Below are 15,643 nucleotides of genomic sequence, written 5' to 3'. Positions count from 1 at the left end.
AGAACAGGAACATTTTAACTCTCTCTCTCTATATATATATATATATATGTATACCTATAATAAATAAGACAACACATCCCCCCCCCAACATTCAACACTATGTTATCCCTTTTCATGCGACTCATGTCCCACATCAGACACATCTGACTGGATTTTCTTCCTCCTGCGTTCCTCAGATGTTTTTTTCACTCTAGGACCTAAAAAGCTCCTCAGCAAGTCGGGCTCAGACGGCCTGGAAGGTTCTGGACTTTACTCTGGACTCTGTTACTCCGTGAATAGGGACATGATGAAGCCACCAATGAGGGCTCAGCTCCATCGACCAGGCAGCTGGTCACCAACACGTTGTTTATTGTTTCTTCCCTTTTTTCCCCCTGAAGGGTTATTTGGGAGTTTTTCCTGGTCTGATGTGAGGTTTTGGGACAGGGATGTCTATATGTACAGATTGTAAAGCACTCCGAGACAAATTTGTAATTTGTGAAATTGGGCTATACAAATGAACTGAATTGAATTGAATTGAATTATTGTGTATTCACAGGACAAGTTGTCAAAAACTTCACCAAAACAAAAGTTCACAGATATTTTAATTCCCACGTCTCACAACAACCCAGACACCAGGAGATGACTCTTCATCAGATAGTCTCAGATAGAGTGACCGTCTTAGATATGAGATCATATGTGACTCCATGTGGGAGTTTAATAAAGGAGGAGATGAACCCTCCTCCTGGGCTCTGGCTCTGCTCTCCTGGAGGACCAGACTCACATCATTTCACATGGGAAACTCTCATTAAAAATGGCGGCAAAAAAGATAAAAAAAGATTGAGATTTAAAGATGTAATTGAAATCTAGTATTAGATTCCTTCTCGGCAAGACATTACACTCCAAGAACATTATTGGTGGGGCCGAGTCCTTCAAAGGGGCAGCAGAGGGAATCAGATCTTGTAATATATATATATAAATATATATATATATAAATATATATACATATATACAAATATAAATATATAAATAAATAAATACACATATAAATATATATATATATAAATAAATATAGATTTATATATATTTGGGTATGCATAATTGCTCTCTGGGGAAGAAGCTTCAACAGGGTGAAGTGATAGGTTTTTTCCTCTCTATATCATGTAAAATATTCACGGTCAAGGAGGTGAGAAATGAATCACAGACAACGTAGTATCTTTGACCAAAGCTTTGGCCAAAGGGGAAGCTCAGTCGCCTATGCTCTGAACACGACGACCTCCAAGACATTCCGCCGAGCACCCCTTTGGTCCAGCCTTTTATTGAAAGCTTAATCACACACACACACAACAAAGGAGAAGTGGAACTGAGGACAAGTTGACATATTCCTTCCGTCTGGTTTATTATCACTTCCTTATCAGACTCCCCAAACACATAACACAACCTTCGGGTGGGAACGCGGAGTTCGGGAAGCTCCTCTGATTGTTGAGTTTAAGATACGGTAAGCAATAACATAACATACATTTATATCTCTGTCAGTTCCCTCCTGTTTATGCTATTGCTTATTATTTAAACATGGTCAATAAGGGCACTCATTTTATTTGTCTAATTTCTAAGCAGCATGTGATTTACGTATTTGGGTTAAGCAGTCCAAGCAGAATCATGATTATTCTCTTTTTCTTACACATAATTTGTTAGTACCACCACACCAATCTCTTTGGGAATTAAACTTTTTAGTCAGCAGCTTCACATCAATAATTGTCCGTTCCTTGTGAGGAGTTTTACACAATTATGTCATACAAGCTTAAACCAAAAGTTTACGTTATATTTTCTTAAACGGGAGCATTGACAGGTCTTCCCATGTCATCATACATATGAGTGTACGCGGTCTGGAGGGTCTTCTTTCCGCTCCTTCTCCCTTGCTCCTCTCGTTTGAGTTCCTCGGGACCTCTCGCTCCATCACCCGAGGCGACACCTAAGAGCAGGGATTGTTGGTTTCTTCACTGACGTTGAGATGGCTGTCTTTTAAGCGGACAGCCCCCTTTGAAGTCAGTCTTCCCCTCTGCTCGTGGTCGTCTCGGGATCAGGGCACTGGTCCGGGATTTCTGTAGGGAACAGTTTGCAATGGGAAAGATGTATCCAAGTGGTCCTCTCGGCTATCTTTACAGCGGTTGCAGTCGTCAGAAGGACTTGGAATGGTCCCTCCCAGCGAGCGTCGCTCCACGTCTTTTTCTTGATGACGCGGATGAAGACCCAGTCGCCGACCTGTACAGACATAATGGGGGAGACAGGTGAATCTGGCAAGACATTTGCTTCCCTGACTCCTCTCCCCATCATGGTCTTCTTCATGTACTCCACTAGTGTTTCTTTCTCACCCACTTGCTCTAAATCTGGGTGAGTTAGTGGTAGGCGGTAGGGTCGTCCATGAATGATTAGGTTTCCTTGAGGGTTGTGCTTGATGCATGTCACACATGCTTTACAAAAAAATTTTAAGTAGTTTTGTTCTATCATAGATACCATCCCTCCTGTTGAGACATGGCATTGCCCATGACTCAAAATAGCAACGGCCTTGAATAGACTTCTTGGTAGCCCATAATTTTTCTTTTACTTGGGCTTGTGCCCTCTCTTTTGCTGCTCGGACCCACTGTTCTGCTTGTTTTAGTTCGTGGTGTTTTGATTCGCTGAGTCTGGGTTTTTTGTTTTCTATGGCGATGGTTTTTAGATTTTTACAGATTGTTTCTATCTCAAAAACGTTTAGTTCGCCGGAAAAGCCGTATTTTGTTTTCCATTTTATTTTCCATTTTTTTTTTTTTTCCAGATATTTCACACTATCTGAGTCCTGTTTGAACATAAACAATGTGTCGCCTGAAAATTCGCCTTCAGGCTTTCCGTGAGAATTACCCATTGTTTATGGTGTGATCGTATAGTATTAGTACATTTCCTTGTTTCTTTACCCAAACCTGTCAATCTGTGGATGTCTAATTGAACAGGTCGTGCGACGCTGATTCGATAGAGTCACAGCATTCATTCACAAACAAATATAAACAAACAACGCTAAACAAACACATAGTTCTCCCACAAATATGTATTAGTTCACCACACTTATTTTTTACGACGCGTAATCAACCTTTATTTTTTAAAAGGGCAAAAGCTTATTTTACGACGTAATCAACCTTTATTTTTCGCAAAAAGGGCAAAACCATACGTACTTTGTCTGGGTCATTCTCCCTCTGTCTTCCGATCCGCCGGATCCCGTCAATCCACGACTGGATCTCCTCTCTGCAGAAATTATTATCCACTGCTGAGCGGTCTCTTAATCCGATGATCAGTCGGGGCCTTGCACAGGTGTCAGTGGCTCCGCAGGAAAGAGAAAAATCCAGCCGATGGGTATGTTGGGATCCGGGTCACGGCACCAAGTTATGATAGGTTTTTTCCTCTCTATATCATGTAAAATATTCACGGTCAAGGAGGTGAGAAATGAATCACAGACAACGTAGTATCTTTGACCAAAGCTTTGGCCAAAGGGGAAGCTCAGTCGCCTATGCTCTGAACACGACGACCTCCAAGACATTCCGCCGAGCACCCCTTTGGTCCAGCCTTTTATTGAAAGCTTAATCACACACACACACAACAACAAAGGAGAAGTGGAACTGAGGACAAGTTGACATATTCCTTCCGTCTGGTTTATTATCACTTCCTTATCAGACTCCCCAAACACATAACACAACCTTCGGGTGGGAACGCGGAGTTCGGGAAGCTCCTCTGATTGTTGAGTTTAAGATACGGTAAGCAATAACATAACATACATTTATATCTCTGTCATGAAGAACATTTGATAACGGCCTCCAGACCACACATAATGTGATATATTATAAACTGACATTTCTTTTGTGCAGCAGCGTTTAAAATCCCAGAACATTTAGAATGACTTTGGTTGAGCCTGAAAGGGAAAATGAGAGTTGATGGACGTATCGCTCATTTTAAATCAATACGGGTTGAGTCCTGCACGCTTCACTGCGCCCGGAGGGCTCAGCTCTGAGCTCCCCACCACAAAGAAACAGACGCCAGAGAGTCAACGTCACCCCGACCTGAGTACACAGAGGACGACCTGAGGACACAGAGGACGACCTGAATACACAGAGGATGACCTGAGGACACAGAGGACGACCTGAGGACACAGAGGACGACCTGAATACACAGAGGATGACCTGAGGACACAGAGGACGACCTGAGGACACAGAGGACGACCTGAGTACACAGAGGACGACCTGAGTACACAGAGGATGACCTGAATACACAGAGGACGACCTGAGGACACAGAGGACGACCTGAGTACACAGAGGACGACCTGAATACACAGAGGACGACCTGAGGACACAGAGGACGACCTGAGGACACAGAGGACGACCTGAGGACACAGAGGACGACCTGAGGACACAGAGGACGACCTGAGTACACAGAGGACGACCTGAATACACAGAGGACGACCTGAGTACACAGAGGACGACCTGAGTACACAGAGGACGATCTGAGTACACAGAGGATGACCTGAATACACAGAGGACGACCTGAGGACACAGAGGACGACCTGAGTACACAGAGGATGACCTGAATACACAGAGGACGACCTGAGGACACAGAGGACGACCTGAGTACACAGAGGACGACCTGAATACACAGAGGACGACCTGAGGACACAGAGGACGACCTGAGTACACAGAGGACGACCTGAGTACACAGAGGACGACCTGAATACACAGAGGACGACCTGAATACACAGAGGACGACCTGAGGACACAGAGGATGACCTGAGTACACAGAGGACGACCTGAATACACAGAGGACGACCTGAGGACACAGAGGACGACCTGAATACACAGAGGACGACCTGAGGACACAGAGGACGACCTGAGTACACAGAGGACGACCTGAATACACAGAGGACGACCTGAGGACACAGAGGACGACCTGAGGACACAGAGGACGACCTGAGTACACAGAGGACGACCTGAGTACACAGAGGACGACCTGAGGACACAGAGGACGACCTGAATACACAGAGGACGACCTGAGTACACAGAGGACGACCTGAGTACACAGAGGACGACCTGAATACACAGAGGACGACCTGAGTACACAGAGGACGACCTGAGTACACAGAGGACGACCTGAGGACACAGAGGACGACCTGAGTACACAGAGGACGACCTGAGGACACAGAGGACGACCTGAGTACACAGAGGACGACCTGAGGACACAGAGGACGACTTGAGTACACAGAGGACGACCTGAGTACACAGAGGATGACCTGAATACACAGAGGACGACCTGAGGACACAGAGGACGACCTGAGAACACAGAGGATGACCTGAATACACAGAGGACGACCTGAGGACACAGAGGACGACCTGAGTACACAGAGGACGACCTGAGTACACAGAGGACGACTTGAATACACAGAGGACGACCTGAGTACACAGAGGACGACCTGAGGACACAGAGGACGACTTGAGTACACAGAGGACGACTTGAGTACACAGAGGACGACCTGAATACACAGAGGACAACCTGAATACACAGAGGACGACCTGAGTACACAGAGGACGACTTGAATACACAGAGGACGACCTGAGTACACAGAGGACGACCTGAGTACACAGAGGACGACCTGAATACACAGAGGACGACCTGAGGACACAGAGGACGACCTGAGTACACAGAGGACGACTTGAGTACACAGAGGACGACCTGAATACACAGAGGACGACCTGAGGACACAGAGGACGACCTGAGTACACAGAGGACGACCTGAGGACACAGAGGACGACCTGAGTACACAGAGGACGACTTGAGTACACAGAGGACAACCTGAGGACACAGAGGACGACCTGAATACACAGAGGACGACCTGAGTACACAGAGGACAACCTGAGGACACAGAGGACGACCTGAGTACACAGAGGACGACCTGAGTACACAGAGGATGACCTGAGGACACAGAGGACGACTTGAGTACACAGAGGATGACCTGAATACACAGAGGACGACCTGAGTACACAGAGGACAACCTGAGGACACAGAGGACGACCTGAGGACACAGAGGACGACCTGAATACACAGAGGACGACCTGAGTACACAGAGGACAACCTGAGGACACAGAGGACGACCTGAGTACACAGAGGACGACCTGAGTACACAGAGGATGACCTGAGGACACAGAGGACGACTTGAGTACACAGAGGATGACCTGAATACACAGAGGACGACCTGAGTACACAGAGGACAACCTGAGGACACAGAGGACGACCTGAGTACACAGAGGACGACCTGAGTACACAGAGGATGACCTGAGGACACAGAGGACGACCTGAGTACACAGAGGACGACCTGAGTACACAGAGGACAACCTGAGGACACAGAGGACGACCTGAATACACAGAGGACGACCTGAGTACACAGAGGACAACCTGAGGACACAGAGGACGACCTGAGTACACAGAGGACGACCTGAGTACACAGAGGATGACCTGAGGACACAGAGGACGACCTGAGTACACAGAGGATGACCTGAGTACACAAAGGACGACCTGAGTACACAGAGGACGACCTGAGTACACAGAGGACGACCTGAGTACACAGAGGACAACCTGAGGACACAGAGGACGACCTGAATACACAGAGGATGACCTGAGTACACAGAGGATGACCTGAGTACACAGAGGACGACCTGAGGACACAGAGGACGACCTGAGTACACAGAGGATGACCTGAGTACACAGAGGATGACCTGAGTACACAGAGGACAACCTGAGGACACAGAGGACGACCTGAGTACACAGAGGATGACCTGAGTACACAGAGGACGACCTGAGTACACAGAGGATGACCTGAGTACACAGAGGACGACCTGAGTACACAGAGGACGACCTGAGTACACAGAGGACGACCTGAGTACACAGAGGACAACCTGAGGACACAGAGGACGACCTGAATACACAGAGGATGACCTGAGTACACAGAGGATGACCTGAGTACACAGAGGACGACCTGAGGACACAGAGGACGACCTGAGTACACAGAGGACAACCTGAGGACACAGAGGACGACCTGAATACACAGAGGATGACCTGAGTACACAGAGGATGACCTGAGTACACAGAGGACGACCTGAGGACACAGAGGACGACCTGAGTACACAGAGGATGACCTGAGGACCAGTGTTGGGTGTAACGCGTTACTTTGTAACGCGTTACTGTAATTCCACTACTTTTTGCGGTAACGAGCGTGTAACGAAGTATTTTTTTTAATCAACTAACGCAGTTACAGTTACTGAAATTTAAATGAGTTCGTTACTCGCGTTTCTTTTGTGAAAAATGAACACTTGCAGACAAGAAGACAAGCTAGGCTACTTTAGCTGCTTCTGATCTGACATCGCAGGACCTTGGTGGCGCAATGATATTGTAACGTCTCGGACGTTATGGACTGATGACACGGAGACGGGACGACGTTATTATTCCTCCCTTTATTGGGCATTCACCAACACAGACAGCGTGCTCCTCTCAGCTCAGCAGCTCGAACATCAACGGTTCCCGTCAACCACCCGTAACTTCCGTTTTCCGACAGGTTAACCCCGCCTCCCCTCTACTCTGCCAATCACAGGCACGCCTCCCCTCTCCTCCGCCAATCACAGGCACGCCCCCTCGACCAGCACGCACGGTGCCACACTGTGATTGACAGCCACTTCCAGTGTTGCCAGGTCCGCGGTTTTTGCCGCTGGTTGAATTTAGTGTCCGCTGGTTCGGGTAGACCTATTTTGCATGCAAATTACATGAATATCTTTAAATAAAAATCCATATTTTAAATGAAATAATTTATTTATACCCAAATCCTACCAAACTGACTCCAGATCAGCACGTACACGCCTCACTAGCACCCCCCCCTCAATTATATGCAGCACCTCAAGGCACCTTTGTTTTCTTTTAATTAGTGTTAATACTGTAGGCCAATCACTTTTATTTCATTGGGCCTAATGTGGTAAAAAAAAAACACTGTTAAATCACTGAGACAGTTATTTTGTATTAAGTTAACTAAAAAAGGGACTTTTGTACTACTGCTTGATTTGAAGGCCTGTTGCCCTGTTGATTGCAATAAATAGGTCTACAACATGTTTATTGTGTTTGACTGTTCAGTACTGTTCATGACATTAAAAAAGCAGACATAAAAGTAACTTAAAAGTTACTTTCCCTAGTAACTAATTACTTTTGATATACAGTAACTAGTAAAGTAATTCAATTACTTTTAAAAGAAGTAACTAGTAACTATAACTAATTACTAATTTTCAGTAACTTGCCCAACACTGCTGAGGACACAGAGGATGACCTGAGTACACAGAGGACGACTTGAGTACACAGAGGACGACCTGAATACACAGAGGACGACCTGAGTACACAGAGGACGACCTGAATACACAGAGGACGACCTGAGTACACAGAGGACGACCTGAATACACAGAGGACGACCTGAGTACACAGAGGACGACCTGAATACACAGAGGACGACCTGAGAACACAGAGGACGACCTGAGGACACAGAGGATGACCTGAGGACACAGAGGACGACCTGAATACACAGAGGACGACCTGAATACACAGAGGACGACCTGAGGACACAGAGGATGACCTGAGGACACAGAGGACGACCTGAATACACAGAGGACGACCTGAATACACAGAGGACGACCTGAGTACACAGAGGACGACCTGAGAACACAGAGGACGACCTGAGGACACAGAGGACGTCCTGAGTACACAGAGGACGACCTGAAGGAGGTATAAACGTATTTGTTGTCGTAGATTCTTCGTCGTATTTCTAGTAGATTACATATTGTGTCCTTCAAGATAAGAAGTGGAGAACGATGGTTACTCAGAATGTAGAAGTTGTTGGCGTCTTTTCAAGGTTCCAGTTCATACACACATATTATATATATATATATATACATATATATATATACATGTATTTATACATATTTATATTTATATATATATTTATACATATTTATATATATATATATATTTATATATATTTAAATATATATATATGTATATATATTTATCCATATATATATATTTATATATTTATATATATTTTAGGGCTGTGACACGATTAACATTTTTAATCGGGTTAATCACAGGTTTTTGTGGATTAATCATGATTAATCACATATTACCGATATTCTCGGTATATTTTGTGAGAACATAGAGATTTATGACAAAAGACGGATATATACATTTATACATTATTCTATACAATGGTGCTGCAACTCAGCAGTTATTTAGCAGTTTTCTTCCATATGGAACATTAATACATCTTCATCCTAAACAGAATGTTTAACCCTCCTGTTACCTTCACATTTGGTCAATTTGACCCCATTCAATGTTTAATGTCGGTGTTCTTGGGTCAATTAATTTGCTATTTTGTTTTTCACTGTGTCAAACATATAAGAAATATCAACTTTTTATTTATTTAAAGGGCTATTTAGGTAGTCAACAAACAAACATAAAGTACCTCACACTTAAACTTGGGAAGCAATATTAATTCTAATAATTTTCTGAGGTTTTAATTGCTGGGGTCAAATTTTGAGGGTAAAATATGTTAGTAAATGTAAAGGTAACAGGAGGTTAAACAGAACATGTTTCTCTTGTTTGTCAACCATGAACTCCACCATGATACAAAGGCCTAAGGCCTCTAGTCTTCCTCTAGCAGCTGCTGAGGCAAACTGACTGTGTGGGTTTTCTTCATGAACTGGGCCGTGATGAAAGGGACGGCGGACACCGGCAAAGCTGAAACCTCACCGCCCGGACAGGTGGACAGATTGACAAGTGACTTTTTTGCTCGGTCCCGATGCGCGCAAGACGGAGCTCAGTGGAGCGCCAGACGGAGATCGATATGTTAACGCAACGCGAAGAGACAGAAATGACATGCTGCTGTGGAGATACGATCAACAACAGACGTTTAGTTTAATAAAAGAACAAAGACGTGCTCTAGAGAACATGTCAGGGGGCGGGCCAATCTCTTTAATGTCATTGATCTACCAACACTACGCCGCGATCGACTGGCAGGTCGCGATCGACGTGTTGAGACCCTGATCTACAGGAAGTAAAAGTCGTCACAAGGTTTCCGGAGGTGAACCTGCGGAAGGATCATTACCGATGAACAGACCGTCTGCATGAGAGCGGACAGAGTTCAGATTGAAGTGGTGGATTGGAAGCTCATTTTGCAAGTGACTTTTTTTTCGTCCCGACGACCAACAACAGACGGATTGGAAGCTCATTCTGCGCATGCGTTAAATGCGTTAAAAATAAATAACTAGTTAAACCTGAAATTGAATTAACTGAGTTAACGCGTTATTTTTCACAGCACTAATATATTTATACATATATATATATATATATATAAATATATATATATATATTTAACTAGTCCAGGTGAACTAGTGGACTAGTCCTAGTTGTACTTGAGGTTCTTTCTGCTCACCAAGGAAACGTTCTCAAGTTTGCTTGAAAATTAAGTTGATACAAATAATTGATTTACTGCATCATGAATAATTAAAATAAGAATCCTCCCGCCAGCCGTTTTTAGGTGTGATTGAAGCTACATGTTGCTGATAATGATAATTAATATCTAATAATATGTCTGCATGATTGACGCTCCATGGGAGATGACTGGAGACCCCCTCAGAGAGGCCTCGCCCCGTCTGGTGCTGCCTCTGAACCATGAAGAGCTCCCTGACGCCACTGGTGACGCACGTCTACAACATGTGGCTGAGCCGGGTGGCAACATGCACCAGAACATTCCTCTGGAGGTGTGTGGATGTCTGCGTCTGAGCAGAGGATTTTATTTCATGACGAAAGCCGGAGGTCATTATCCTGAGACAAAGACTTCCGCCGCCTGTCGGCGTGATTTCACAGCTCCCGGTGAGAGCTATGTCTGTCTCCCCGGTTTGATAATTGCTTGTTTCCCTCACAATCATCTCCTCCATGAGGGGAAGAGAGTACCGGAAGGGTGGATGGAGAGTGTGATGAGGACCCAGAGGGAAAGGGAACGCTTCTTATATCGGTAAATACTGTTTTCAAACCTTCTAAATTAGCTGGGAGGAAAAATCAAGAATCCAAAGGATGTCTCGTTAGCGCCGATCCATCTCACAGTGAGAGGGCGGTTCCCTTCCGACACCTCTGGAGTACCTCCACGTCGGTACTCCGGAGGCAGCCGTACGGTGGTCATGGTGGTCACGGTGACCACTGTGGCATCTCAGAGTCCAGCGTTGTAGTACCATATTACCCCACTAGAGAGCTTGTAGTACCATGTTACCCCACTAGAGAGCTTGTAGTACCATATTACCCCACTAGAGAGCTTGTAGTACCATATTACCCACTAGAGGGCTTGTAGTACCATGTTACCCCACTAGAGAGCTTGTAGTACCATGTTACCCCACTAGAGAGCTTGTAGTACCATATTACCCCACTAGAGAGCTTGTAGTACCATATTACTCCACTAGAGAGCTTGTAGTACCATATTACCCCACTAGAGAGCTTGTAGTACCATATTACCCCACTAGAGAGCTTAGAAATTATATTACCCCACTAGAGAGCTTGTAGTACCATGTTACCCGACTAGAGAGCTTGTAGTACCATGTTACCCCACTAGAGCGCTTGTAGTACCATATTACTCCACTAGAGGGCTTGTAGTACCATGTTACCCCACCAGAGAGCTTGTAGTACCATATTACCCCACTAGAGAGCTTGTAGTACCATGTTACCCCACTAGAGAGCTTGTAGTACCATATTACCCCACTAGAGAGCTTGTAGTACCATGTTACCCCACTAGAGAGCTTGTAGTACCATATTACCCCACTAGAGAGCTTGTAGTACCATATTACCCCACTAGAGAGCTTGTAGTACCATGTTACCCCACTAGAGAGCTTGTAGTACCATGTTACCCCACTAGAGCGCTTGTAGTACCATGTTACTCCACTAGAGGGCTTGTAGTACCATGTTACCCCACTAGAGAGCTTGTAGTACCATATTACCCCACTAGAGAGCTTGTAGTACCATATTACCCCACTAGAGAGCTTGTAGTACCATGTTACCCCACTAGAGAGCTTGTAGTACCATGTTACCCCACTAGAGCGCTTGTAGTACCATATTACTCCACTAGAGGGCTTGTAGTACCATGTTACCCCACCAGAGAGCTTGTAGTACCATATTACCCCACTAGAGAGCTTGTAGTACCATGTTACCCCACTAGAGAGCTTGTAGTACCATATTACCCCACTAGAGAGCTTGTAGTACCATGTTACCCCACTAGAGAGCTTGTAGTACCATGTTACCCCACTAGAGCGCTTGTAGTACCATATTACCCACTAGAGAGCTTGTAGTACCATGTTACCCCACTAGAGAGCTTGTAGTACCATATTACCCCACTAGAGAGCTTGTAGTACCATATTACTCCACTAGAGAGCTTGTAGTACCATGTTACCCCACTAGAGAGCTTGTAGTACCATGTTACCCCACTAGAGAGCTTGTAGTACCATATTACCCACTAGAGAGCTTGTAGTACCATGTTACCCCACTAGAAAGCTTGTCGTACAGAGGTACTCAACTTCGGAGGCCAAGAGGGCCACATTTAAACCACAACAGGTGCAAAGGGCCACACATTATTATTAACATATATTTGTACTATTTTATTCACTGTATTTACTACTGCTGTTTAATATGCTGTCTTGCTAGTCATTTTTAATGCATTCCAAAGCATCATGGAATATTTAACAAATATTCTCAATTTCAGGAACAAATGTAGTGTAATCATGCTTTCCAAGGATGACAAGTGTTGGTCAAGCTGATGTTTTATTAACACTGGAGTGAATAGCTTTGCATTGATGACATTGATAAAGTTTGCAATTGCTACTTTTCCTATTGAGATCTCTGAGTGTGCATTTCACAAATATTAATAACACTAACAATATAACAAACAACTGTTTACTTATTCCTAGTGAGAGCTCTGAGTCTGCATTTCACAAATATTAATAACAATAACAATATAACAAACAACTGTTTTCTTATTCCTAGTGAGAGCTCTGAGTCTGCATTTCACAAATATTAATAACAATAACAATAAAACAAACAACTGTTTACTTATTCCTAGTGAGAGCTCTGAGTGTGCATTTCACAAATATTAATAACAATAACAATATAACAAACAACTGTTTACTTATTCCTAGTGAGAGCTCTGAGTCTGCATTTCACAAATATTAATAACAATAACAATATAACAAACAACTGTTTTCTTATTCCTAGTGAGAGCTCTGAGTCTGCATTTCACAAATATTAATAACAATAACAATAAAACAAACAACTGTTTACTTATTCCTAGTGAGAGCTCTGAGTGTGCATTCTTTTCACAAGTCCTTTCAGATCTGGTTGTTGCTCAGTTGTAGCTGCTCTGAGATAGTCTGCCAAATGTCTGTCAGTTAGACGGGAACGCTGCTTGCTTTGATTTTATTATTCCCATGGCAGAGAAGGAGCTTTCACACACATAAGTAGATCCAAAGCAGGTCAGGATTTTCTGAGCACACAGGATTAATGCAGGGTATGTGTTCCTCAGAACACAGGATATCCAGAATGTGTCAATGCTCTCCTCCTTGTGTCTTTCTTTGAGGATGTTGTTGTGCTGCAGCTCTATGAGTTGTTGCTCAAACGCAGCCCTTTCGACTCCAAATTGCCCAGATGTGACGGAGACTGAAGTAGCCTGTACGTCACAAGCAAAGGGATTCTCTGTGAATGCCAGCACGGGTTCCAAGGATTTAACGTCCGCGAACCGGGAGGAAAACTCCTCTTTCAATTCCATGAGGTAGGCGCAGTAAGGGGTGGGTGAAAATGAACCTGGTTGTGACACTTGGGCCTGTAGAACAGGAAAGTGTGTGAAATTTCCCACCTCAAGCTGCTGCGCAAACAGGCTCAGTTTGGTTTCAAATGCAGCCACATCATTCATCATCATCGGCAGAACCTTTTGTTTTCCTTGAAGCTTAAGATTGAGTGAATTCAAGTGAGCGTTATATCAGTCAGAAAAGCGGTGTTGTGCATGAATGTGTCATCTTCCAGGGTGCCAGTAAATCACGCGGCCCCTCTTCCAAAAAATATGCACAGCTGGTAGCAGCTCCATAGCGATCGAGGACCTCTCGCAGAACGAAGCCACCTGACCTCCGCATGCATCGCCAAGTCAGTGTATGCACTTTCAAACTCTTGGACCAAGGAACGGAACTGTCTGTGTTTCAATGCGTGTGCAAGAATAAAATTGACTGTTCGTGTCACAGAGTCCATTGTCACTTTGAGCTCTCCACCTCTCAGCTTGCTGCACAATTGCTCTTGATGCAAAATGCAGTGATATGAGAAGAAGTCCGGCGTTTCAGGATCTTTTCTGAGCAAAGCAATTAATCTGTTCTCCTTTCCTACCATGGAAGGAGCCCCATCAGTAGTCAGAGAAACCAGCTTTTTTAAGTTGATGTTTTTGCCTGGTCCGTGAAAAAAGCTCATCATTGCAGAATACATATCCTCTCCCCGTGTTTGCCCTGTTAGCGGTAGCAAAGCCAGCATTTCCTCGGCAAATGTGTCCCTTTGAGAAAGCGCACCCAGACTATAAGCTGCGCGATGTCTGTGCGGTCGGTGGATTCATCGAATGCTAGACTAAAGTACTCGGCACTTTCAATGTCTTTTAGCAACTTTGATAAAAGATCATCTGAAATGACTTCCACTCTCCTGGTCACGGTAGAATCAGACAACTGCAGCTTTGAGATTTGTCTGATGATGTCGTCCATGTTGTTAAATTCCGAAAACAGTGATTCCGCACAGTCCGCAAATGTATTTTTAAGAAATTCTCCCTCTGTAGCTGGCTTCTTGGTTTTCGCAATATTCCAGGCGATGTTGAGCGAGGCCTCTGTAACGTTGTCGCTGCTTTTAACAACGCTGCAGAACATGGATTGCTGGGCTTGAAACCCACTGAGCAACGTTTGTATTTTGTTTCTCCTCAGGTCGCTGCCAGGTGGATCGGCATCTTTAAACTCCGGGTGAAGCTGTTCGTGATGGCGTTGTAAATTCCCGCGCTTTGAGACAGAGATTGTTTTGACAGAGGAGACACATTGGTTTCCCGTGTATCTCCAAGAAAAGCAAATTCACTTTTCCATGCAGAGTTGAAAACCCTGTTTTTGTCATCCACTTTCCTTTTCTTTGTCGCCATCATTAATTAAGGTGCAAAATATTTTAACAGATGAGCTGGCGTGATAAAAAGGCGGGAACTTAAATTAAAGGCGCACTACCTAATTTTCACACGATTTTGGTTGACTAATTATAATTATTAGGCATTTATTTTAAGAGGGCCACTGCTCCTTAATAACTAAGGATGGGTTAAATGCAGAGAACTAATTTCCCCTTGGGGATTAATAAAAGTGTATAAAACCCCACTAGAGAGCTTGTAGTACCATATTACCCCACTAGAGAGCTTGTAGTACCACATTACCCCACTAGAGAGCTTGTAGTACCACATTACCCCACTAGAGAGCTTGTAGTACCATATTACCCCACCAGAGAGCTTGTAGTACCATATTACCCCACCAGAGAG

The 15,643-nt window shown here is 44.5% G+C and overlaps 1 long non-coding RNA gene across 1 annotated transcript; it reads right to left on the bottom strand.

Annotated features, from left to right (window-relative positions):
• Positions 1-1,189: 1,189 nt before the first annotated feature.
• LOC130198898 (uncharacterized) lies at positions 1,190-3,790 on the bottom strand. The gene is made up of 2 exons (XR_008832711.1): positions 3,606-3,790; positions 1,190-1,417 (listed from the first exon to the last, which is right to left on the bottom strand). It is a non-coding gene; the product is annotated as an uncharacterized LOC130198898 (long non-coding RNA).
• Between the last annotated feature and the right edge of the window lie 11,853 nt (positions 3,791-15,643).

Source organism: Pseudoliparis swirei, chromosome 9 (assembly GCF_029220125.1).
Source record: "Pseudoliparis swirei isolate HS2019 ecotype Mariana Trench chromosome 9, NWPU_hadal_v1, whole genome shotgun sequence".
Taxonomy (NCBI): domain Eukaryota; kingdom Metazoa; phylum Chordata; class Actinopteri; order Perciformes; family Liparidae; genus Pseudoliparis; species Pseudoliparis swirei.
Note: the sequence above shows the minus strand (reverse complement) of the source record. Positions and strands in the feature narration are given on the sequence as shown.